This window comes from Canis lupus, chromosome 9 (assembly GCF_048164855.1).
Source record: "Canis lupus baileyi chromosome 9, mCanLup2.hap1, whole genome shotgun sequence".
In the NCBI taxonomy this organism is placed as follows: Eukaryota; Metazoa; Chordata; class Mammalia; order Carnivora; family Canidae; genus Canis; species Canis lupus.
Genome location: NC_132846.1, coordinates 16,448,750 through 16,472,479, shown reverse-complemented (window position 1 = coordinate 16,472,479; position 23,730 = coordinate 16,448,750). Strand labels below are relative to the sequence as shown.

Genomic DNA, 23,730 nt, shown 5'->3' with positions numbered 1-23,730 from the left:
TTCCCAACATCATTTGTTAAAGAGACTGTCTTTTTTCCATTTGATACTCTTTCTTGCTTTGTCGAAGATTAGTTGACCATAGAGTTGAGGGTCCATTTCTCAGTTCTCTATTCTGTTCCATTAATCTGTCTGTTTTTGTGCCAGTACCACACTGTCTCGATGATTACAGCTTTGTAATACAGCTTAAAGCCTAGAATTGTGATGCCTCCAGCTTTGACTTTCTTTTTCAACATTACTTTGGCTATTTGGGGTCTTTTCTGGTTCCATACAAATCTTAGGATTATTTGTTCCAGTTCTGTGGAAAATGTTGATGGTATTTTGATAGGTACTGCATTGATAGTGTAGATAGCTCTGGGTAGCATAGACATTTTAATAATATTTGTTCTTCCAATCCATGAGCATGCAATGTTTATCTATTTCTTTGTGTCTTCCTCACTTTCTTTCATTAGTGTTCTATCCTTCACCTCTTTGGTAGGTTTATTCCTAGGTATCTTATGGTTTTGGGTGCTGTTTTGTTTTGTTTTTAAATGAGGATATACATAATGTGGAAATAACAAATCTCCCTGACACACATAAAAATTGTGTTCTGGGGCAACCCAGGTGGCTCAGCAGCTTAGCACCACCTTCAGCCCAGGGCGTGATCCTGGAGACCTGGGATGGAGTCCCATGTCAGGCTCCCTGCATGGAGTCTGCTTCTCCCTCTGCCTGTCTCTCTCTCTCTCTCTCTCTCTCTCTCTCTCTCTGTGTGTCTCTCATGAATAAATAAATAAAATCTTAAAAAAAAAAAAAGAAGTGGTTTTTTAAAAAAATTGTGTTCTGGCAAACTGCATCGAAACTTAAGACTTTGGAAACCACGCAATCACTCACTCCCAGCTTCATCTTACTTTTCTACCTTTTGTTACTCCTTTTCCTCTACTTCCATTTTTATTTTACTCTTGATCTGATTACATTATATACATATATAACCTCAAATTCTTTCTTGTAACAAGTAGGGTGCACATTAAATAAACCAGGCTCATACTGTTGATGACTTTAGGACCAGTATAAGAAACTTTAAGTATATTTCAGTATGAATATCTCTTATGAGCCCCTCTGCAATCTAACATTGAAATGATTTCCTACCTAAGTGAAGAAAAGTAGGCTTCTCAGATCATGTGAGTAACCTAAGGCAGCTACTATATTATACTCTTTTTTGGTCTTTTCTACATATGCTAAAGAGCAAAGTGTCAAGCATGAGGTACTTATTGACAGATAAATCACTAATTTGCGTTTGATTACTTCATGGCATTTTTACTCAGAACCATAAACACTTATATTATTTTAAGGTTTGGTCTCAAGAAATCTATAGGCATATGGGTTTAAAAAAAAACAGATGTGGGTATACGAATATTTTGTTGTGTTGCTGCGAACCATTTGCTTTAGGATGAGCCTGGTTGCATACAAATTTTAGTGGAAGGAAGTTGATAGAAAGCATTATTTCTCTGCTGCAAGATTTTAAGCATCTTAAGTCCATTTCCCCACTTTTGGATTCCCTATATAAAAGGTTGCTATCAAAGGTGAATGTCATGATTTTTTTTTTTTTTTGCTCTGTGCTTAGCTTGTAAATGTGATCTTAGGAAGCTGGATTCACTTCTCTTCCTTCCACTGCTTGCAAACTCCAAATAGACTGTTGTGTTAAGACATTCTAGCCATACTATTACTCTGTCTTGGAGTTTACTTAAGGAGGGTGGTCTTCTGATACATCTGTAACCACTCTGAATTAGAGCCTAGACAGAGCTGTCATTCTGAATATCCTAATAGCAAGATAGAGAGTACTCCATCCATACATGCAAAAAGAGCTTTAAAAGATAATGAGTCCATTATAGAACAGTTTGAGACCCTCAGCCAAAAAATAGCTGATGGATATAATGTTGACCACACCAAAAGTAGTCATCACAGGCACCCTGAACTGCCTTCCTAGAGGTCTGAAGTGACAGCAGTGACTGGAATTAGGCACACAGTATCTAAGGGGCAGTGTGAAGGACAGAGAAGTTCTCAGACATAAGCTTTGAGAGGCTTTGTCAGAGTAAGTGATATTTAAGCTGAAGCTTCAAAGGTGAGGAAGGACTGACCAAGTAATGGGGAGGGAAATGATGTTCCAGTTAGCAGGACAGAGAGGGAAGTCTTGGACACAAAAATACATGGTACATTCAAGGAACCACAAGAAGGTCAGTGAAGAATGAGAAGAACAGTGGGAATGGGGGAAGTGGGTGGAGGCTTGAGTGTGAAGCTTCTTGTAAATCGTATACAAATTAAGATGTTTGAACACTTAAAGATAATAGGAAATCGTGAGGCTCTTTCATGACTGAGTTGTATTTATACTGTAGAAACGGCATTCATCCACCTAGATGGGGTGCCTTATTCTTATTTCTACACATTTGCTATAAATCCTTGAGGGTAGAGGGGCACTGATTCTGCTTGTGGTTATGGGGAATGACTCGGCTATATTAGTATTCTAGATTCTCAGATACTTCTTTCCTCCTAAGTCTTCTACATCCACTCAGCATGCTTTTTCTCCTCTCTTGGTTGGCTCATTCTTAACCTTACAGTCTTAGCTTGGCAGTCACCTCTTCAGAGTCATCCTCCCTGACAATATCCTATAATTACAATGCTTCTCTCCCTCTATTCTCTTTTAGGTTTTTGCTTACTTCTCTATATAGCATTCATTACAATTTGCAAATTGAGGTTATCTTTTTTTATTTTTAGACTTTATCCCACTAATTAAAAAACTCCACAGCCTTGGAATATTATACTTTACCTTGTTACTCACTGAAGTATCCATAGCACCAGCCTGGGAAACTGAATACAAGGAAACCAGTCAGAGAACTGCTGCAGGTATTCATTGAGATATCAGTGGTCTGGACTAGGATAACAGCAGTGGACTATAATTCTAGCAATATTTATGAAGCAGACAAAACAAGTCAACAATTGATTGGAGAGTTTGAAAGAAAAAGATCAAGAATAATGCCCAGGTTTCAGGGACTCTCAGAGTTTCAGGTGCTCAAAAGGATTTAAAAAAAAAAATCAACGGTTACTAATGGAAATCAAATAATAAACAATCTCAGAAAAAATGCTCCAGGGCTACATATAGGTTTTAAAGCTATTATTTATAGTAAAACTAAAACAGCAGGTAGTATGCAGGGGAAATACATTGATTTATAGCCTGCAGAAGGATTTCAAAGTGTTGTGATAAGAAATGAGTGATAAATGGTTTTTAGAAGTATAGCAATCCCTTAGTGACTAAGATTGCTGAATTTAAATGACAATCTTTAGTTACAAAATAGTGTAAAATAGGTTTAACATTTTAAGTAATACTGTCAGTAGAACTGAGTAAAGTTTTAGAATAATACTAATGGATATGATAAATCTATGTATACAACTATAAATACCAATAAAAACGTCTCTGTGAGGGGTGCCTGGGTGATGCAGTTGGTTGAGCATGGGGCTCCTAGTTTTGGCTCAGGTTGTGATCTCAGGGTCGTGAGATGAAGCCCCTGTTTAGGATTCTCCCTTTCCCTCTGCCTCTCCCCACCCCATATATGTGTGTGCATGCATGCTCTCTCTCTCACTCTCTCTCTCTCTCTCTCAAATAAATAAATAAATCTTTTAAAAAAAATGTCTTCTGTGATACTTTCAAGTCTTGGAAAAGGAAATAGTAATTTTAACTTTATAAATATATATGGCAACAATCAGTTTACAAACCACTTACTATATACATTATCTATTCTGACTATTGCATCCTCTTTATAGTAATTTATGAAATGGGTTTTACTGGGATCCCTGAGTGGTCCAGTGGTTTAGTGCCTGCCTTCAGCCCAGGGTGTGATCCTGGAGTCCCAGGATCAAGTCCCACGTTGGACTCCCTACATGGAGCCTGCTTCTCCTTCTTTTTTTTTTTTTTTTTTTTTTTTGCTTCTCCTTCTGTCTACGTCTCTGCCTCTCTCTTTGTGTGTCTCTCATGAATAAATAAACAAATCTTTAAAAAAAATTTTAAAAAAGAAAAAAGAAATGGGTTTTACTGACTCCATTTTAAAACTGGGGAACTAGGTTCACAGAGATCAAATGACTTGCATAATGTCATACAGTTAATCATTCAGTAGGACCAGGGTGCCTGGGTGGCTCGGACAGTTAAGCATCTGTCTTCAGGTTAGGTCATCATCTCAGGGTCCTGGGATCAGCCCCACATGGGGTTCCCTGCTCAGGAGGATTCTGCTTCTCCCTCTGCCTATCCCCCCATTCAGGCTCTCACTCTCTCTGTCTCTCAAATAAATGAAATCTTATTTTTTTAAAAAGTAAAACTCTAAAAAAATATATCAGTCAGTAGAACCACAAGCAGGACAGATACTAAAATATTCATTTTACAGATAAGAAAAAGTGCTCTAGAAACACTTGCCCCAGGCTACAGGGATTGTGATCAGTGGAAGCAGAGCTAGGAAATAGCTTTTCCTTTCAGCCTGCTCTCTCTTCTGTAGGTCAGCATAGTGCAAAAAAGAAGATCTGTCACATTGGGGTTTGGGAGGCTCTCTGGAGGCAGGTCAGAGCCAAGTATTGCCTCTGATCATAAAGGCCACTCTCCATTGCTCAGCAATCCTGGTGCCCTGCTTTCTCTTTGTTCTTCTCAGGGGTCCCCTGATACTATTACCAGTGCTACCAAGGACTGGGGGGACAATGGTGGAGAGGAGTCCTGGTAGTCTAGTGTGCTACATGGGTGACTCTTCTGGTCTCCCCATCTCTCTCATGTCTACACAGACTTTGTCTCATTACCTTTTCCTTGTGGCATCTCTACCCTATGAACTTTCAGCAATAGCAGTTCCTGACAAATGGCTCATTCTATTTGTATTTCTTACTACAAATGAGAGAGACAGAGACAGAGAATCTAATGAGCCTAACTCATCTTTTTAAACTATGACATAAAAGAAAGAAAAACTATGACATATCGTGGATTACTGTCTATGGAAGGGCTGCCCTCATACCAGGTGCTGCTCTGGGGCCATCAGTTGTGAGGTGGTCATAGGATCTATGAATGGCAGAGCTATGAGGATGGGAGTTTTCTTCAAAGTGGGATGTATGTGTGGCAGGTCTTTTGAGGCTTGGTCAGTCTAGAACTGTCCAAAGGAGGAGATACTTACAGTAAGTACCACCTAAATGTACAAGGATGAAGAGTCACGTGGTTGGAAACTTCAAAAGGAGAAAGGAGTTTGAGTTGAATCTTGAGGTTTATAGACTTTTGACTTGTCTAGTAAGGAGAGGGCTGAAAGGAGAGCATTGAAGACAGAAGAAATAGCATGTGCAATGGCAGAGGTTTGGCTTGAGAGAGCGCAGCACAGCACACATGGGGTAAGTAAATCTTTCTGTATGGCTGGAATGCCAAGGCTGTGGAGGAGCATAGTGGGAGATGGGGCTGGAAAGGTGGGCAAGGCTAGACTTGTGATTCTCAGCTACAGGCAGTATTACTCCACAAAGGAGCATTAGGAAATGTGAAGGGTCTTTTTTTGTTTTTTTTTTTTTGTTGTCAGGTGAATAGGAATTATTACTGGCTTTTAGTGGGTGGGACTAGGAAGAAGAAGGGTACTTCTGCACAGAGAAGAAATCTGTTGTGCCTCAGTTGTCAGTAGGGTCTTTACTGGGAAACATGAGGCTAGACTGTGAAGACCTTTCAAAGCCCTGACAAAGAATTTAGATTTTAGTCTCAGAAAAGTTGGTGGTGACCATTTGCTTCGACGTGGATGGAACTGGAGGATATTACGTTGAGTGAAATAAGTCAATCGGAGAAGGACAAACATTATATGGTCTCATTCATTTGGGGAATATAAAAAATAGTGAAAGGGAATAAAGGGGAAAGGAGAAAAAATAAGTGGGAAATATCAGAAAGGGAGACAGAACATTAAAGACTCCTAACTCTGGGAAACAAACTAGGGGTGGTGGAAGGGGAGGTGGGCGGGGGGTGGGGGTGACTGGGTGACGGGATGAGCACTGGGTGTTACTCTATATGTTGACAAATTGAACACAAATAAACAATAAATTTAAAAAAAGAAAAAGAAAAGAAAAGTTGGTGGTGAGAATAAGAAATCTGGAGTGGCTTCCAGATTTGAGGTTGAGCAGTTGGGTGGGAGGGTTCCAATCACTGAGGTTGGGGATTATGGGGAGAGGAGAATAGATGTGAAACATGTCCGGGAAGATGAGATCTCATATTGCACATGTCACATATAGGCGAAGTTCCCCAAGAGTTAGTTGAGATGTACTGCTTAGCTCAGGAGAGAAGCTGGAAGAGATGTGTTGATTTGGAAGTCCTCAGAGCATCAGGGAGGGTGAAGTCATGGGCATAAATGAGGTCATCCAGAGTAAGTGTGAATTTTGGATTGCTCAAGGTCAACTTTTAATTTCAGGCAGATTTTTCTGCTTCTTATTCAGTGTGTTCACAGGAAATACCAATTAAAATTAATTTCAACCTAAGTAAAACATAATTAGGAAGATAAATTTGCTGCCAAAAGTATAATGAACTCCAGAATGAAATGTAAAATTCATTTTAGCTCACTTATCTGATATGTTTAAATGGTGCTCTATCTTTCTTGATTCTACTAAACCTAGTAAGTTAAGGCAGGAAATACTTTAGAAATTTCAAGGAGATTAGTAACAGAAAGAAACAAAACAAAACAGAAATTAGGTGTTCCTCTTCCTTCTTAGGGCTCTCTTCCATTTTGCCTGGGTGATTTGCACTGTGAGTGTCTCCAGTCCCTCATTTAGCCGATGGTTTTCTGACATACTACAAAGCCTTCACTTGGTTAGAAGCAGAGAATATATCAGGACACAAACTTCACTTCTCTTCCTCTTGCCATGGAGATTACATTTACCCAGTATTGTTAGTCTGAAGCATGCCTGCCTAGATAGAAAGGGCTGTATTGTACCATTTTTTTTATGATCTAGTGATCACAAACTTAAATCTTAAGTTTCAGTGGAGAAAATCAAGCAGTCTAAATTATTGGCACATTAACCTATAAAGAATAGGGTCATTGGTTAAGATATTCGATAGATGTTATTTTCAATAACAATAGCAGTGTGTTTCTTACCACTTCTAGAAGCACTTAGAAGTTCTTGGAAAGAAATCCATTACTGCAGTTGAAACAAACTTAAATTTTCAGATTGATTTCCACTGAATCGATTCAAATTGTATCACTGGGTTTAAATAGACTGGAACCATGAATGTTTCCTACAACAATATTTGGCCTGCCTTTCAGTCCTCCCTGGGCAAGATGTGGGCACAAGATTATTAGGAGCTTTTACTTTCCTTAGATGACCTGTTATTCAATTGACTGTCACAGCAAAAGGTCTATTTTTAATTGACAGCACAGAATATCTGCATTCCCAAGTTTTTGCCAGAGGGAATAAAATGTAACACTCTTTTCAAGATTTTTATCAAGGACTTGGTTCTCAGAAACAGTATTCACATAGGGTTGCTTGAAGATATGTAGTCCATAATTTCCCTACATGACTGTTTACTAAAGTGTTAGCTAAAATTTCCCTGAAATGTAAACAGGTACCATATTATAAGAGAATCAAATTATTTTGGTAAAACTTCTGGGTTAGACAAAGTTCTTTTACTGAAGGACTTCTTAGAGCACTTAATTAATATATGTTAATGTGCATGCAAGTATCTTAAAAAGAGAAATCTGACATGAATATGCACTAGTTCCCAAATACACTTGGCCATAGAAATCTTTGTTTTAGATCATATCATAGGGAATAGTCATTTTTCTCAGAACACATCTTATTTTAGATATTCTAAATTTTGTCCTTGGATCAAGCCAGGTCATCAGAATTCTGGGCACTTACTTACATTTCCTTGGTCTCCCTGTCATAAAATTACTTTAAATTTAAGGTATGTGGTTAACCTATATTGAAGGACATTTTAAAAATAGTTCTACAGCATCCACTACTATGTCTAATATAGAGATACCCTGGAACACATTGTCTATAACCCAGATGGTAATTCCTTGTGAGAGTCCATGGAGATATTTCTCTAAGTCAACATTGGAAAAGCTGTGTTTTACCTGAGCAACTTTTCTTTTTAAATTCAATAGGCACTACGAATTTTGTGAGTGATTTTTTTTTCCTTTGCTTTGACTGCTAGGAAGTTCATAATGCAATCTGTGCCCACCTCTAAAGGTGCTTCATCACCATATGGTATGCACTTTGTACAAATTTTATCTTGGTTTACATAGGATTCCTTTTTCATACTTTCCACTTCTTTGGTTTCCAAATTTAAAAACCTGGTTCATTTGTTTTTTCAATTAATATTGATTTAGCATCTTCCGTGGGACAAGCCCTGATCTTGGTGTTGGAAATTAAATGGTAAAACAGATATATATGGTCTTCACTCTCCAGATCTTACAGTCTAGAGGTGAATATAGACTAGCAAATATACAATACACCATATCCAGGGTGATAAGGACTTGATGAGGAAGTATAAAGGGATACCTAAACCTTGTGGAGAAGAGTACAAAGGGAGTACAGTTGGCTAAGTGGTTGACTTTTGGTTTCAGCTCCGGTTGTGATCTCAAGACCCTGATCTCAGGGTCATGGGATTGAGCCCCAAGTTGAGCTCTGTGCTCAGTGCTGAGTCTGCTTAAGACTCTCTCTCCCTCTGCCCCTCCCTGCTCTCTCTCTCTCTCTCTCTCAAATAAATAAATAAACCTTAAAATAAATCCTGTGGAGAAATCAGGAACACTATTAAAACTGATACATAGAGCCATTAGAAATAAGCTTCTTCAAGCATGTTGGCCTACAGACTGCTTTGGATTCCTCCTTTACCTTACTGTTCAGCACCTTGGTGCCCATCCCATAACCTATGCTGCAGCCAAGCATGCCATTGTTATGCTGGTTCCTTCTGCGTGGGTGCTTGGACTACTACTCGCTCACATTATCTGGTAGGAGATTCCACAAAATCTCATGGCTAAATATACCTAGCCTTGGATATTCTGTGTTTCCCATAACCCACTATCTTACCCAATTAACTAGACATAGCCAGGGAGAGGGTATAAGGAGGCAGGAGAAGAGCAAGAGAACACATACTTTAGGCATACCTGCATTTAGGGGGAAGAAGTAAGAGCTAAAGAAGGATCAAGAGGAATTGCAGTCAGAGAGACAGGAAGCCGAGAGGGGTTTAGGGTCATGGAAGCCTTGGGAGGAGAGGATTTTTAATGTTTCCATTGCTATAGAGAAGTCAGGAATGTTAAAGACTATTATGCAGCCTTGGATCTGATGATGCAATAGGTAATGACAATCCCCAAGGAGCAACTTTGCTGCACGGTAAGGTCACAATGAGTAAGGATTATATAATCCAATGTGATTGTGAGTGGTGAGGCAATGAAAATGAGTACTGACTTGCTTCTTGACAATTTGGGGAGTAGAGAGAAAGTGAGAGATAGGGTGGTACCTTAAGGGAATAGCAGGGTCAGGAGAAGGTTGATGCTTTTTTGAATGACCAAATGCTTCACTTATATACATCTCTCATCACAAAAGACTGATGAATGTAGCTATGCCACGGTTGCTGGGCACTGGGATAATGCATACAGTCAACATTCTGAAATGCTTCTTAAAAGAGCACTTGAATCATAACCTAAATTTTTAGGAGGGGCAGCGATTTCTTATCCACCATATCTTGATCAAACGTCAGATAGCCTTAACCTAATATTTGAAAAGTGAATAGTTTAAACTCATTTGTTGAGTTGTTCTTTTGCAGTGGGGTAATAGCCAAACAGCGACAACCAAACAGAGAATTTTGCAAGCAGAGCACTTCTGCTGGCAGCAGCAGTCCAGGGTGGCAGCTGTTCTGGATGAAAGACATGGGTTTGAGATTGAGAGAACAGAGAGAAAGCTTGAAGGGTGAGAAAGAGGATGGTCCCCAAAGTCTTCTTAGACTAAATATATAACATAGAATAGAAGAGTACTTTAGGTAAAGGGTAATGGAGCAAAAAAAAAAAACAAACATCCTGCAGCTTACACACACACACACACACACACACACACACACACACGTACTATTGGTCTACCTTCAGGTATACCTGCTGAAGCTCAAGCTTGCCCACACTCTGAGATCATTATTCTTCCAGGGAGAAAGCAGACAAGAAGTCTCTGCACTGTTTTCTCAGACTCTTCGTCTCATTCTAAGGGTCTGCTGCCCAGATGCTGAACCTTTGCTGCCTTCTCTAGATTCAGAGTCCAAAGTGCTGACCATTACACTATAAGGCTAACCTCCTTTGCTGCCTTCTCATTTACTCTTTCATTTCTGAGTCCTGGCTTCCTCTGATTCCCCATTGTTGATGCTTGCCCTACAGGGACTTGTTTCCCCCACTGCTCATCCTTGGGGGCCTCTCCTCATGCTGCACTTCACCCATCACCCTTGCCCTTCCTGCATCTCCAAGAACCAGTGCTAGCTCACTGGGCCAGCAATAAGTTAATAATAATATCAGCTAACTAGTGTTTACTATGTGCCAGGCATGGTTCTAACTGCTTCATACAAATTATTTCATTTTATCATCTTAACAACTCTTTGGAGGTGATGGATTTACAGATGAGGACACAGGAACACCGTTTAAGCAACTTGTCCAGGTTACACATCTAGGAAGTTTCAGAGCTGAGAGTCTGGCTTCAGAGCCCAACTTCTTAACCCTTATATTATATTGCCTCATCCATAAGTTTAGATGAAAAGGACCAGAGACACAGACAATTTGTCTCTACCACGAGGGATCAAAAATGTAGGCAGATGCTGGGTATCAGAAGCATAGAAATCCAGGCCTAGAATCAGGATAGTAGGTTGAAAGCCTCAGGAGACATAAAGAAGCTTTATGCCATCATAGGCCGCCAACAGAGACTTTCCTTCAGAAAAGCCTTGCCCCGGGCAGCCCAGGGGGCTCAGCAGTTTAGAGCCGCCTTCAGCCCAGGGCATGATCCTGGAGTCCCAGGATAGAGTCCCACATCAGGCTCCCTGCATGGAGCCTGCTTCTCCCTCTGCCTGTGTCTCTGCCTCTCTTTCTCTCTCTCTCTCTCTCTCTCTGTCTCTCATTAATAAATAAATAAAATCTTAAAAAAAAAAAAAAAAAGCCTTGCCCCTATATGGCTGGGGAGGAATGGGGAATGAGGCATTATCTCAAGGAGGTAGGAAAACAGGGTGATTAGGGCTGTATCTGCCTGATCCAGTGGTTCCCATTGTCTTTCTTGGACCCACATTAGAAGCTCTGTTATGGATTGAAAAATGTCCCTCCAAAAAGATGTTAAAGTCCTGACCCCCAGTACCTGTGAATGTGACCTTATTTGGAAATAGGGTATTTGCATATCAGACAGACAGACAAACAGGAAGAACTCCATGTGAAGATGAGAGCAGAGGTTGGGATGATGCATCTATAAACCAAGGAAAACCAAAGATGGCCAGCAACCCACCAGAAGCTAAGAGAGGCACGGAACCCTGCCCTCAGAAGGAAGTACTCCTGCTGACACATTAATATTGGACTTCTAGCCTCAAGAACTGCAAGACAGTAACTTTGTTATTTCAGCCATCCAGAATGTGATACTTTGTTATGATAGCCTTAGTTAACTAATCCTAAAATCTCAATTCCATGGAACCTTTCCATGAGATGTTTGGGCTGTGGTTCACATGTATAAGTCATTCTCCCAGGGACCCCTCTTTCCCATAATGAAAACTCTGGAATAAATGAAAAGGGAAAGAAAAAGGAAGGATATTTGTAAGGAACTGCAGCCTTCCGGGAGATAGATGCACATTAAAGCACTATTTTCAGGCTTATTATGAACTCAACTGGTACTCTGTCAGGTTTCAGCTGGTAGATCCTGTCATCTGTCCCCAGCAACACAAATCTGCAATACCCTCATTTGAAGAAATAAATACATTGTCTGCAAATCAGCATGTATCAACATCCTGCATTGCAGAGTAGGTGTACGAGTTAGGATGGGCTGTACATCATTGTAGAGAATATGCCTTATCTTCATGCATACCTCCACCTCCCAAACTGGACCCTCAAGATGTATAAACATACATTTACATCCCTAGGAATTAGCAGCCATGGAAAAACCCTGTGAAATGAAAGTAAGAAAGGCTGGTGCTTTATTTAAAAAATCTTTACACCACTTGCATTGGCTATGCTTACAAAGATGGGAGATATTTTACACAAGTGACTTATATTCTGATCTCTCTAGGACATTGGAGTATGTAGAGCCAGATCTGCAGAGTTAGCCTTAGCAGAACACAATTCAACTCTTCTTAGTAGAAAAATGTATCCATGCCATCATTTGTGAGTGTGTCCCATTATGTGGGAATCTGAAAAAAAAAAGGAGGCGGGGAGGGGGGGGACATTGGGATCTATAAACATATTGGTATCTTTTAAGAGTTTCAGTAGTCTTGGGACGCCTGGGTGGCTCAGTTGGTTGAGCAGCTGCCTTTGGCTTAGGTCATAAACTCAAGAATCCTGGGATCAAGCCCCGGGTTGAGCTCTGAGTCAGCTTCACCTTTTGCCCCTCCCCTCTCTTGGGCTCTGTCTCTTTCTCTCTCTCTCTCTTTCTCTCTCTCGAATAAATAAATAAAGCACTTAAAAAAAAAAAAAAAAGAAGTCTCACTAGGTGCTGCTGTCATAACCACTCTCTAAGGTCTATGAGGATTCTGGGCACAATGACATGAAAGCCAGCAATGCTGAAATCCCAGTCTGTGAAGTCACACATTGATATGCTTGAGCAGAGTCCAGGTTAAATAACCATCTATGTCTGAGACTCAAATTAAGTTAGAGTTTAGTCTCAAATTTAGTTTTCTCTGGGACATAAGAAATAATCCTGGATATGGTCTAGTCAAAAGGCATCTAGATTTTCCTTTTCTTTTAATCAAAAAAATGTGCCACCAACATATACGTATAATATTAATAATCAGAGCATGTGTTTCTTCTAGTGGAAAAAAGACTGTCAGAAAATTAGGAGGCCTGGATCCTTGTCCTGAATGTAACACCATGGGCATTTCCAGTTCTCTGGGACTCTTTCTTGATTTGTAAAAGTTGGACTTGTAGTCAATAACTTCAAAAGTAAGCTCTACTTCCAAAATTTCACATTTTTGCCTCTAATTACAAAAAATCCATATGATCGGACAAATAATGTGTGATTTTTTTAGCATAGTCTCAAGTAATCACTTTAGAAATCAGAAAGAACAAAATTATTGTTGTCACAATAGAAAACACTCCACTTTTTCCTATCATCACTTTGTGATCTAATTTAGGTTATGAACATCTTATTATAAATTACCTAAGTGACTATCAATATGAATAAAAATTCTAATAATAGCAATACAATGATACAACATTTTTCAATATCCAGAATAATCAAATAAACATCTGTCTGGCAGCTATCAGTGGATGTGAATTGGGAGTAGATTGAGAGAGGAGAGCATACTTACCCAGGTTGGGGCCAATTCTTTGTTTCAATTGTTCTTGTAATTTCAATACAGCTTTTGTAATATTCCTGTCCAGAACTGCTATGTCATTTTCTTAGCTATTGTCAAAATGGCTGCCTTGTTCCATCTCAGAAGAGAAAATGTTTTGCCAAAGTTCAAAACATCCATTTTTATCTACAAAGTCTGTGGCAGCATTTTCTCTGTCATCACCATCATCATCATTATCACCATCATCACTATTGAAAATTAAATGCGCAACATTCAATATTTTCAGTGGTGTAAGCTATAGAACTTTTACCTTTTTACAAAGAGGGGAACACAATATGGCTCTGATTACCTGCTTACTGCATGGGAGAGCCAAGGCTTTCAGTGAATGGACTTTGTGCTGACAAGCTCTTAAAAGGTTGTATGCTTGGCCGTTAGACTTTGAGCATGGTGAACATTTGCCATGGATAGCAGCCTTGAAAACCCTATGGCCCATAACAAAAGGATATTTCCCCCTCTTACAGGGTCAGATATATGCTGCATACTTCCCTAACGGCCCTAGCACCACACACAAGCTCCTTTCATAGTATGGCATGCATAAAGTCTATAATTATCAGCTGCAGGTAGTGGCCACCTGCTCATGGAATACAGAGAAATGGAAAAAATGTGGAAGAATCTGTAGCAAGAATTTTCTTTTTGAATTAGCCCTGAGAGGCCCTGCCCCTGAGAGTTTTAGAATAGATATGGCTTTTAATCAGCCTCCTTTCGCTTACTGAACTGGCAATTTCAGAGTCAGAAGGTAATCATACACAGACAATTATGGCTTCAAGAACTTTCCTAACATATTCAGCCAGAGCAGAGCTCCATTAGATTTCATACTACCGTATTCTCTGAGCTAACTGCAAGCTGCTTTCAGACCCATGATGCATTTGTTGGTATTCATTTAGAGGTGTTTGATTACGTAGGAGATGCCATTGTGTGCTGTCCAGATCTTTTTGGGTTTTTGTTGTTGTTGTTTTATAAAATTATTTTTTATTGGTGTTCAATTTGTCAACATATAGAATAACACCCAGTGCTCATCCCATCAAGTGCCCCCCTCAGTGCCCATCACCCAGTCACCCCCACCCCCCGCCCACCTCCCTTTCCACCACCCCTAGTTCGTTTCCCAGAGTTAGGAGTCTCTCATGTTCTGTCTCCCTTTCTGATATTTCCCACTCATTTTTTCTCCTTTCCCCTTTATTCCCTTTCACTATTTTTTATATTCCTCAAATGAATGAGACCATAAAATGTTTGTCCTTCTCTGATTGACTTATTTCACTCAGCATAATACCCTCCAGTTCCATCCACGTAGAAGCAAATGGTGGGTATTTGTCGTTTCTAATGGCTGAGTAATATTCCATTGTATACAAAAACCACATCTTCTTTATCCGTTCATCTTTCGATGGACACCGAGGCTCCTTCCACAGTTTGGCTATTGTGGACATTGCTGCTATAAACATCGGGGTGCAGGTGTCCCGGCGTTTCATTGCATCTGTACAGATCTGTACAGAGGATCTGCCAGATCCTCTTTGTAAATCAAAGTAGCTATTCTCTCAGCTGCTAAGAGTGTTTTCTGCTGAAGCTCCATAACTGAGTCCCTCCCCAGGAATTGCCTTTAGCCTAAGGGAGCAGTCTCAAACAGGTTATACCTCCTTCCTTTGGTAGCCTAAATCCAAGGATGGATCTACACAATAATAGAAGGCCCACTCCTTCCTTTATCTCAATTCTGGAAAGCTCTGAAGAGCCACTCTAGGTTAGAGGTCCCCAAGGGATCAACTGAAGTCTCTGTTGTGACTGAATTAAACTCAACTTCTCCTTTTGCCCCATTCTGCCTCCCCCATACCCTTAAATCTTAAAATACTATCTGGATGAAATCACATCTGCTACAAGAGAGATATGACAGAAACCAGCTGCCATTTATCCTGGTCCCAAGATGCTAGGAAGATGGAGCTGAACATAGAGAAGGCCATATGTTATGTCCAATCCATTCTGATCTTGATGTGAGAGGTTGGGGGTGTCAACCCTTGGTCATCTCCAAGCCAAAGAAAACAGGAAACCAATCACTTCTAGGGATGGCTTCGGGGATTCATTCTACTTTAGGATGTGCTCAGGAATATTTGGGAGGTAACAAATTAAGGCCAGCAAAGTTCTTGGATTCCCTGAAAATTGATCCTAGCTTCCTCAAGTCACTTGTATTATGAACCATATTGGAGTAGGCTAGGGCAAGTTATCCATTCTCCAAGACTTGGGTTAGGAATGTGAATGAGGGCACAGCTGCTTACTTAACTGCCCTCTATTTTATGCTATTAAGTAGAGATTGAGTTGATATCAACTAAACTGTGCCCCCAAAAGGTTCTGTTGTCTTTTTAGGACTCAACAAATCACACTGAAATGGCTTCTTGCTCCTCTCAGAGTTAAAGGGATTCTGTGTGGCAATCTTTTCCTATTACTACTAAATATCTATTGAGTTCTAGTTGTATGAGAAAGAAGTCCCTGACCCCTAGGCATGTGTGGTGCAAGAAACACGACACGTAAAGCTGTATCAGTGCTTTCCACTCTCAACTGATTGCTTTCAGACCATTGCCCAAATTGCCCATAATGCTGGGTGTTTTGGATTACCAGATTTATGTGAAATACTCATTGGCCTGAATGTTCCTCTGGAATAGGTTCATTGTCTTTCTGGTCTTACCCAAAACTATTTTATTCATTTAGTATATTTTATGATTGTTTACCATTATTGTAAAACACCTTCTCCTGCCCATCAGGAAGGTTACTCATATTTCTTATTTAAAAAAATCACTCATATAATTTTTAAAGTTGGTAATATAGTAATATGGTCTAAATATCAAAAAATTACCAAAACTATATAGTGGAATCCCTTCCTGCCCCTATTTCTCATCTGTGTAGTCAAAATCTTCATTTCACCTCAAAACTACCAAAGCCAGGTAGTTTTTCTATCCTTTTTACATGGTAACATATCCATTTTGTGCACTCTGCCTTTCTCATTTAATAATATAACATAGAGATCTTTTTCGAGTTACTTAACATTTGACAAAAATTATTTTCTTTAAGAGAATAAAGGGAACCTTTAAGAATTGCTGGGACCTTTCAAAGATGACATAATAAGGAAAAATTAGGAAGTTTCTTGGGGTTGGGTCAGATGCTGATGGAGTTTGGCATCTTATTTTTCTCAGTAGAGATTAAGTAGGAATACTGAAGAGGAAGAAAAAAGATAACAGCACATCAGCCAAGGACACAGCATGAAAAAAACAAAAAAAGGGAAAAGAGGGATCCAGAGCCATCTGTGCCAATGGTGAGTGGAAGCTACATAGTTTGAGTTAAGAGCAAGACAGTTGACCAGGGCCTAGTTGGCCTGTAGGGCAAAGGTAAGGTCACGGCCTCTGAGTAGTTCTAGATCAACACGAGATAGGAAGGAAGAAGGGAATGTTCAGATTGCCCTAGGTGCAAGGAGGTAATGCTGGATCTATATTCAGAGAGAGTGGGATCAAAGCACACATATAAGCTTAGAAATCAGAGCTGCATTTAAACCCCATGTGAGTTAAGCACTTTTAGGGAAATTACTTAATTTCCCCTCACCTAAGTTTTCTTATCTGTGAAACGAGAATAAGAATAAGAATAATAACCATTTACAGGGCTGTCTTAGGGTAACATGGCACTGTTTGAAATGTAAATTATTCTTAGAACATTTTCAGTGGGAGTTGCATTGCCCCTTTAGTGTCTTAATTTGAAAGAATTATTTTACTGTCATGACTAAACATAGAAACTTCAAGAGAACATATTTTCTTTTTTAAAACTTATTTGAGAGAGAGAGAAGACACGTGTGAGCAAGGGGAAGGGCAGAGGGAGAGGGAGAGACAGAATCTGAAGCAGACTACATGCTGAGCATGGAGCCTGACACGGGGCTTGATCTCAGGACCCTGAGATCATAACCTGAGCTGAAATCAAGAATTGGACATTTAACCAACTAAGTTACTACCCAGCTGCCCCCATAAGAACATATTTTCAAAAAATTATGTGTCAGTGGGTTTTTCATTGATAATTGGCTTAATTTAAAATATTAGACTAGACTAATATTAAAGTCCTTGCTGGACTTCCATTAGTTGAGTACAATCTTTGCATTAAACTATCTGCTACAATAATGAATGACTTTATAAAATTCTGCAAAATTTGAAGGTTACATTAACATAAAAGAAAATTATGGTAATACATTCCAGTTAACGCAGGAATTACCAGATAAATAGTGTTAAACTCTTGTCCAATAGCAAGAGTTGATTCAGATGGACAGTATGATTTATTTATTTTTTTAACCAAATACCTCCTCAGTAAATTATAATGGCTTTGCAGTAATGTGTATCTGGAAAATTGAGTCGTCTCTAGGATGACATGCATGTTTCAAGTGGTATTGAAAGCTGCACTGATGGATATGTATAATAAACATAACTGTTATTAATGAACTCTGTGTTCATTTAATGAGAAATAAAAGTAACTTGTAGATGAATACCTTTAAAAAACTAAAATAAACAGGGTGATGTATAAAGAGTGCTTAGCACAGTGCCTGACTCATAGTAGTGAGCAGTGAGCAAATTAATATATTTGCACTTGTATTATAAGTGTTAAAGTTAATAAGGGAGAAGAATATTTCCTAAAGGCCAGAGAGGAGACACCAACCATCAGGTGAAAAAAGTTTCTGCCTCAGCTGGTGTGGTGACGTCAGGGCCTTGGGTGAGAAGGCCTCTTCTTTGAGGGCTAAAAACCATGAGGTGTAAGAGGTGATGAAGTGAGCCTGACAGCCAAACACAAAGGATCTTACTTACCTGTGAGATGGAGGTCATCAATAAGAAACAACCAGTTCTTCCTTGGACTGGAGAGGTAGGGGATAACTAAAAATGGTATGCCTGGAAGAAGCAAGATTTTTTGCTTACATTAGAGTGCTTAAAGCTGTTGAAAATCTAATTTAAGTACTAATAACTGAAAATGCTGATATGACAGGGAAAATGCTATTTTTAACACACACCCACTATCTCTGAAAGGCAGATGTTTTAATAGGTGTGGACATGGAAGTCTAGAGAAAGAAGCCAGGGGAGGACTGAGCTGTCCTGTATAATAGAGGGAGGAAGCTTATGGGAAAGAAAAGACCTCAGAGAACAAATGAGTCTGATCAAGACTTTTAAGTAGTTTACCCTTCCCTAATATTCCTGCAAAATCTTCCATGAAATCAACATTGTTTACTAATGCTTATGATATGAATGGATCCTTTCTGGGTGAATGTACAGTGCTGAGCTCTGTGTTCATATGTGTGAAGGATGAAAACAGACTGCACTTGAGGAAAACAGCCATCAAATTTCCTGACTTTATGTTGTGACTGTGTATCTATCACTTATATCAGGCCAACCCAGGAGTGTGCTTCTTTGACTGAAGGTTTAGGGGAAATAATGCTCCTGAAAATATTCATTCAAGCAACAAATATTTCTTGAGCACTAATCATGTGCTACGTGCTGTGTTCTGAATTCAGGGCAGAATAACAGAGCAATGGTCTTTGTTATCAAGAAACTCTCAGTCTAATGAGGAAGGATGAGAAACAATGTGACAAGGGATGTAGCTGGGGTATGCAGAGACTAGGGAGCACCTAAGAGTGGTGCCAAAAAAGATTTGAGAAAAGGAAAACCCAGTGCTGAAGAGCAAATTACGTGAGTAAAACATTACATTGGAAAACATTAATATTGCCTTGTGAGCTGATGATCCAAATTGAAGCAATTGAGACAACCATTCAGAGAAGAGGTGAAATATCTGGGTACTATTCTTTTGGCCTCCTGGTTTCTCTTTCTTTTTGTTGTTACCCATTTCATCTCATAACTTCTGTATTTTGTTTCCAGAAGAAACTGCCCCAGAAAGAAACCCTGAAGAATACTATAGAACTGAATTTTCAAAGGCAGGTTGAAAGGAAAGAGGTGGTTAATTAATAAGGAAAGTATAGGCTCTTCCGATAACAGGTTAGTTCCATCAAATACAATGGAGGGTGTAGCCAAACTGGCTTAATAATGAGCTTGTTTCTTTACCAATGTTTTAAATAACAGGATTTACATAAACCTAGAGCAAAAGGATTTCAGAACAAAGAAGTGTATGTATTTGGATGCATTTTTCTTATAAACAGCACTGTTATTCAGTAAGAACAGGGAGAAGAGGTGACTAAGTTAATGAGACATTTTATAATTAATAGCAGAATTTATGTTTCAGATGTGTAATGTCTGTGATAAAATGTGTATTTATTTCAGCATTTCTGGAACTGATCAAAACGTTTTTGAGATTTTCTTTAGAGTCAGTTGGAGTTTAAATCAAGAAACCAGCAATGTGAGTTTATCCTACTTAAAGGCAGGTCAGAAAGACCTAAGCTCCAATCCTGGTTCTTCCATTTGATAACTATGTAACCTTGGAAAAGTTTAGCCTCTCACAATTGTGTCACAATTTCCTCATCCCTAAAATGGGAACAATAATTTTCAGAATTTTTAGAAGTAATGAGATAACACAAGTTTCTAGCCCTGTGACTGACTCCCAGTTAGTAGCTTCTCTGTAAATCTTTCCCCTCCTCCCCACTTAATGTTAAGTTGTATTTTGACAAATAGGTTTTTAGATGATTTGTTATTCTTAAATGTTAAAGCTCTGCCCCCCTTGAGGATCTGTGAAGAACATGCTATCAATTCAACTTCTAGGGATTTGTTTTAAAGAAATACTCAAACCAATGAGCAAATAAGTGTTTGTAAGGCTATTACAGCATTGTGTATAAAACTGAAAAACTATTAAAAATAGCCCAGCATTTGCCATAAGTTTGCTTAAATAATTTATAGTGCATCTGCATAATGAATGGCTAGGCAGTCACTTAAATGAATGCTGACTCTGTGCCAAGATGTAAAGCTATCTAAGAGAGCTATTCCTCAAACAAGGTATTGAATACGATGTATATTATGTCACATTTCTGCTAAAAAAAATGTATAAACACATACATTTTTAAAACCCTGAAAAGGGGGCACCTGGGTGGTTCAGCAGGTTAAGTGTTTGACTTTGGCTCAGATCATGATCTTGGAGTCCCAGGATGGAGCCCACATCAGGGGCTCAGTGGGAAGTCTGCTTGTCCTTTGAAGCCCTCTGCCCTTCCCCCAGTTTCTGCTCCCCTCCCCCGCTCTCTCAAAGAAATAAAATCTTCAAGGAAAAAAATAAAAACCTGGGAAGATATGCTGCAAACTATCAACAGCATATGGCAGAGGGAGGTAGATGATTGTGGGAGACTTTCATTTTTTAAATTGTATACTTGAGTGATACTGGATTGTTTAGCATGAGTATGTATGTGTATTTAGAAAACAAGAGAAAAAAGGGGAGAAATATTACCTCCACATTCTGAAGAAAATGCCAATAAAGGGGGATTATAAACTGTTTTAAGCAGAGGCTGCATTCAGAAGTAGTTATTCTACATCAGAAGTCTAATACTCCTTTGGAGAGCATACGGATCCTGGTATATTGTGAAAGAATCAGGCCTGTCAATTAATTAATTTATTATTTTTTTTTAAAGATTTTATTTATTTATTCATGAGAGACACAGAATGAGAGGCAGAGATATAGGCAGAGAGAAAAGCAGGCTCCCTGCAGGGAGCCCAATGTGGAACTCAATCCCAGGACCCTGGGATCACAACCTGAGCTGAAGGCAGATGCTCAACCACTGAGCCACCTAGGTGCCCCCCAGGCCTGGCAATTTAGAGTCATATCCAATGTTATGACTACTACACAAATTCTGGTTTCATACTATAACTGTATGTGCACTGCATACATACTATATACATAGTATACTTATACCTTCCAGGTAAGACACAGCCAGTGGTATGTGATTTGGGGGTCTCTGGGAAAGCCTCCCTGCAACAGCTCCCTTACTAGTTTATTAGGATATCAGAAATTCCATTATTAAGAAGTTTAATTTCTTCAGATTAAGAAATTATCTGATATTCAAATTCTGCACTAAGGGTCCCTCTCATGTGTTCCTTCATCATGCTGTACATATCTGCAAGAGTGTTTATATAGATTTTAATTGTCTGTTTTCTATTCCCACAAGACTCAGCTCCTCCCAGAAATAACTATGGGTTTTTTTTGTTTGTTTTTTGTTTTAAAGATTTTATTTATTTATTCATGAAAGACAGAGAGAGAGAGAGAGAGAGAGGCAGAGACACAGGCAGAGGGAGAAGCAGGCTCCATGCAAGGAGCCTGGTGTGGGATTCGATCCCAGGTCTCCAGGATCAGGCCCTGGGCTGAAGGCAGGAGCTAAACCGCTGAGCCACCTGAGCTGCCCAAGAACTAATGTTTTGATAGCTCTGTTCCCCAGTGCATTCCACAAGGCCAGACACACAGAGGGTCTCAGTATATTCACCAATTGAATGAATGCTTCTACAGATACTCACATGAATACTGAATATTAGGGATATTCATATGAATATTGAACCTGTTGTTTCTACTCCAACTATTGTGAAGTTAAATTGAGGAAATATATATGAAGGCATTTTGTAAACTATGAACTATCATACAAAATGCATATATTATTATTGGAATGTAAATTTTTTTCTGAGATAATTTCCAGGGGGTATACTTCTCTGGATGGACATATAATATGGAGAGGTCCACCTGACAATGGCAAAAATCCTGACCCATCCTCCAGCTGCTTGCATTCTAAAGAGCTCAGGAAGGAGGTCCCCAGTGAAAACTAATTAACAAGGAAATATTTCATTTCTGTAAAAACAGTCAAGAGTGACTGGAGAGCAAGGATTATGTGGGAGTAAGAATAGGAAAATACATAAAGCATGTTCTGAAAGCCTCAAATAGCACTTTTCATCTCTTCCAGAATCTCTGGTCAGGGACACTTTTTTACATAAGGTGGAGTTCTCTGGCTCAGGGCTTTTGTCCTCTTGAAAGACATGGCTTTGCTCTCTAGGTTGCAAAGAAAATGTTTTAAAACTGGGATTTTTATCATTAGTTTCCCAGGAAACCATTTTGGTTCCAATGCTAATTTGTGTACCTGATTGTTTAATTGAAAATGAGGTGGGGGAAAGGAGGGAGCAGATGGAAAGACTACTTTGAGTCACTGCCCAGCAAGAAGATGCCAGGCAGGGAATGCCAAGTCGACTGCTGGTGCCACCCTACACTTAGTGCCAGTTGGCACCAGGTTTCTTAACTGAGGTCAACAGAGTATGGGGCAAGGATTTGGAGATTCATTTTCTTTTCTTAGTTCTGACCTGAGAGGTTGAGGAGAGGTTGAGCTCGGCACTCACTTAGGTTGAGTTAGAGGGAGCCAGCAGACAGGCCTGAGCAAGACAAACAGCTCATGTCTTGGAAGTGTTCTAAGTTTCCTGCTTAAGACATTTTTAAAATCTCCTCCCTCAGATGGAATGATGTCCCTAGAGGGTGTGGATACCTGGAGCTTACCTCTACCATGGCATCTACAAATGAACTGTATTTACATTTCTGTGGCTTTTTCTTTTGGTGACCAAAGCCTCCGTAATGATGGCATTAGAGGGTGTGGCTTTACACACCAAAGAATGCAGCATTCTTATTGCCTTTAATGTTCCCTAGAGAGGTAGTGTATCTGGACATTTCAGCTCCAAAGGCCTGGAAGAGAAGGAGGCTTGTTAGCTGCTCACTGTCCTGAAGCTTCTTTGTGGGCTGTGTATAGCTGGTATGCCGGACCATCAGTCAGAATTGGACTCAACAGCTCTGTGAGGTGAATGAGGGCAAGGTTAACAGTCTTGGTAAAAACCATCCCAGTGTCACGTAACCACCAAAGATGAACACTGACCTAGATTGCATTTTTTTTCACTTGCGAAGACTCGCACATACACCTTGACAGCATCCTCTCTAGTCTCAAACTATGCTGTCCAATAGAGTAACCATGATGCACCTGTGCTTGTTAAGCACCTGAGTGCTCAAACGTGAGTCTGGTTTGCCATATGTTAAGCATATAATATACCCTAGAATTCTGAAGACTTAGTATGAGGAAAGAATATAAACCATCTCAATAGTTTTTAATGGGGGTTATATGCTGACATGACAATATTTTGGATAGACAGCGTTAAGTAAGAGTATATTAGGAGAATTAATTTCACTTGTTTCTACTATGGCTACGAGAAAAATTTATTACATAACGCTCACATTTATATTTTGATTGGACAGTGCTG

General features: G+C 39.5%; 1 long non-coding RNA gene across 4 annotated transcripts in view; it reads right to left on the bottom strand.

The window, feature by feature from the left end:
- LOC140639838 (uncharacterized) overlaps positions 1 to 23,730 on the bottom strand; it is a 119,421-nt gene that overhangs the window by 34,321 nt on the left and 61,370 nt on the right. For 2 of the 4 annotated variants that reach the window (XR_012036484.1, XR_012036482.1), the window contains exons 4-6: positions 18,340 to 18,420; positions 13,484 to 13,716; positions 12,127 to 12,367 (exon numbers count right to left, since the gene is read on the bottom strand). This is a non-coding gene — a long non-coding RNA (uncharacterized lncRNA). Of the gene's footprint in view, positions 1 to 12,126; positions 12,368 to 13,483; positions 13,717 to 18,339; positions 18,421 to 23,730 lie in introns of those variants that run through there. The other 2 variants (XR_012036485.1, XR_012036483.1) reach the window with 2 other exon arrangements.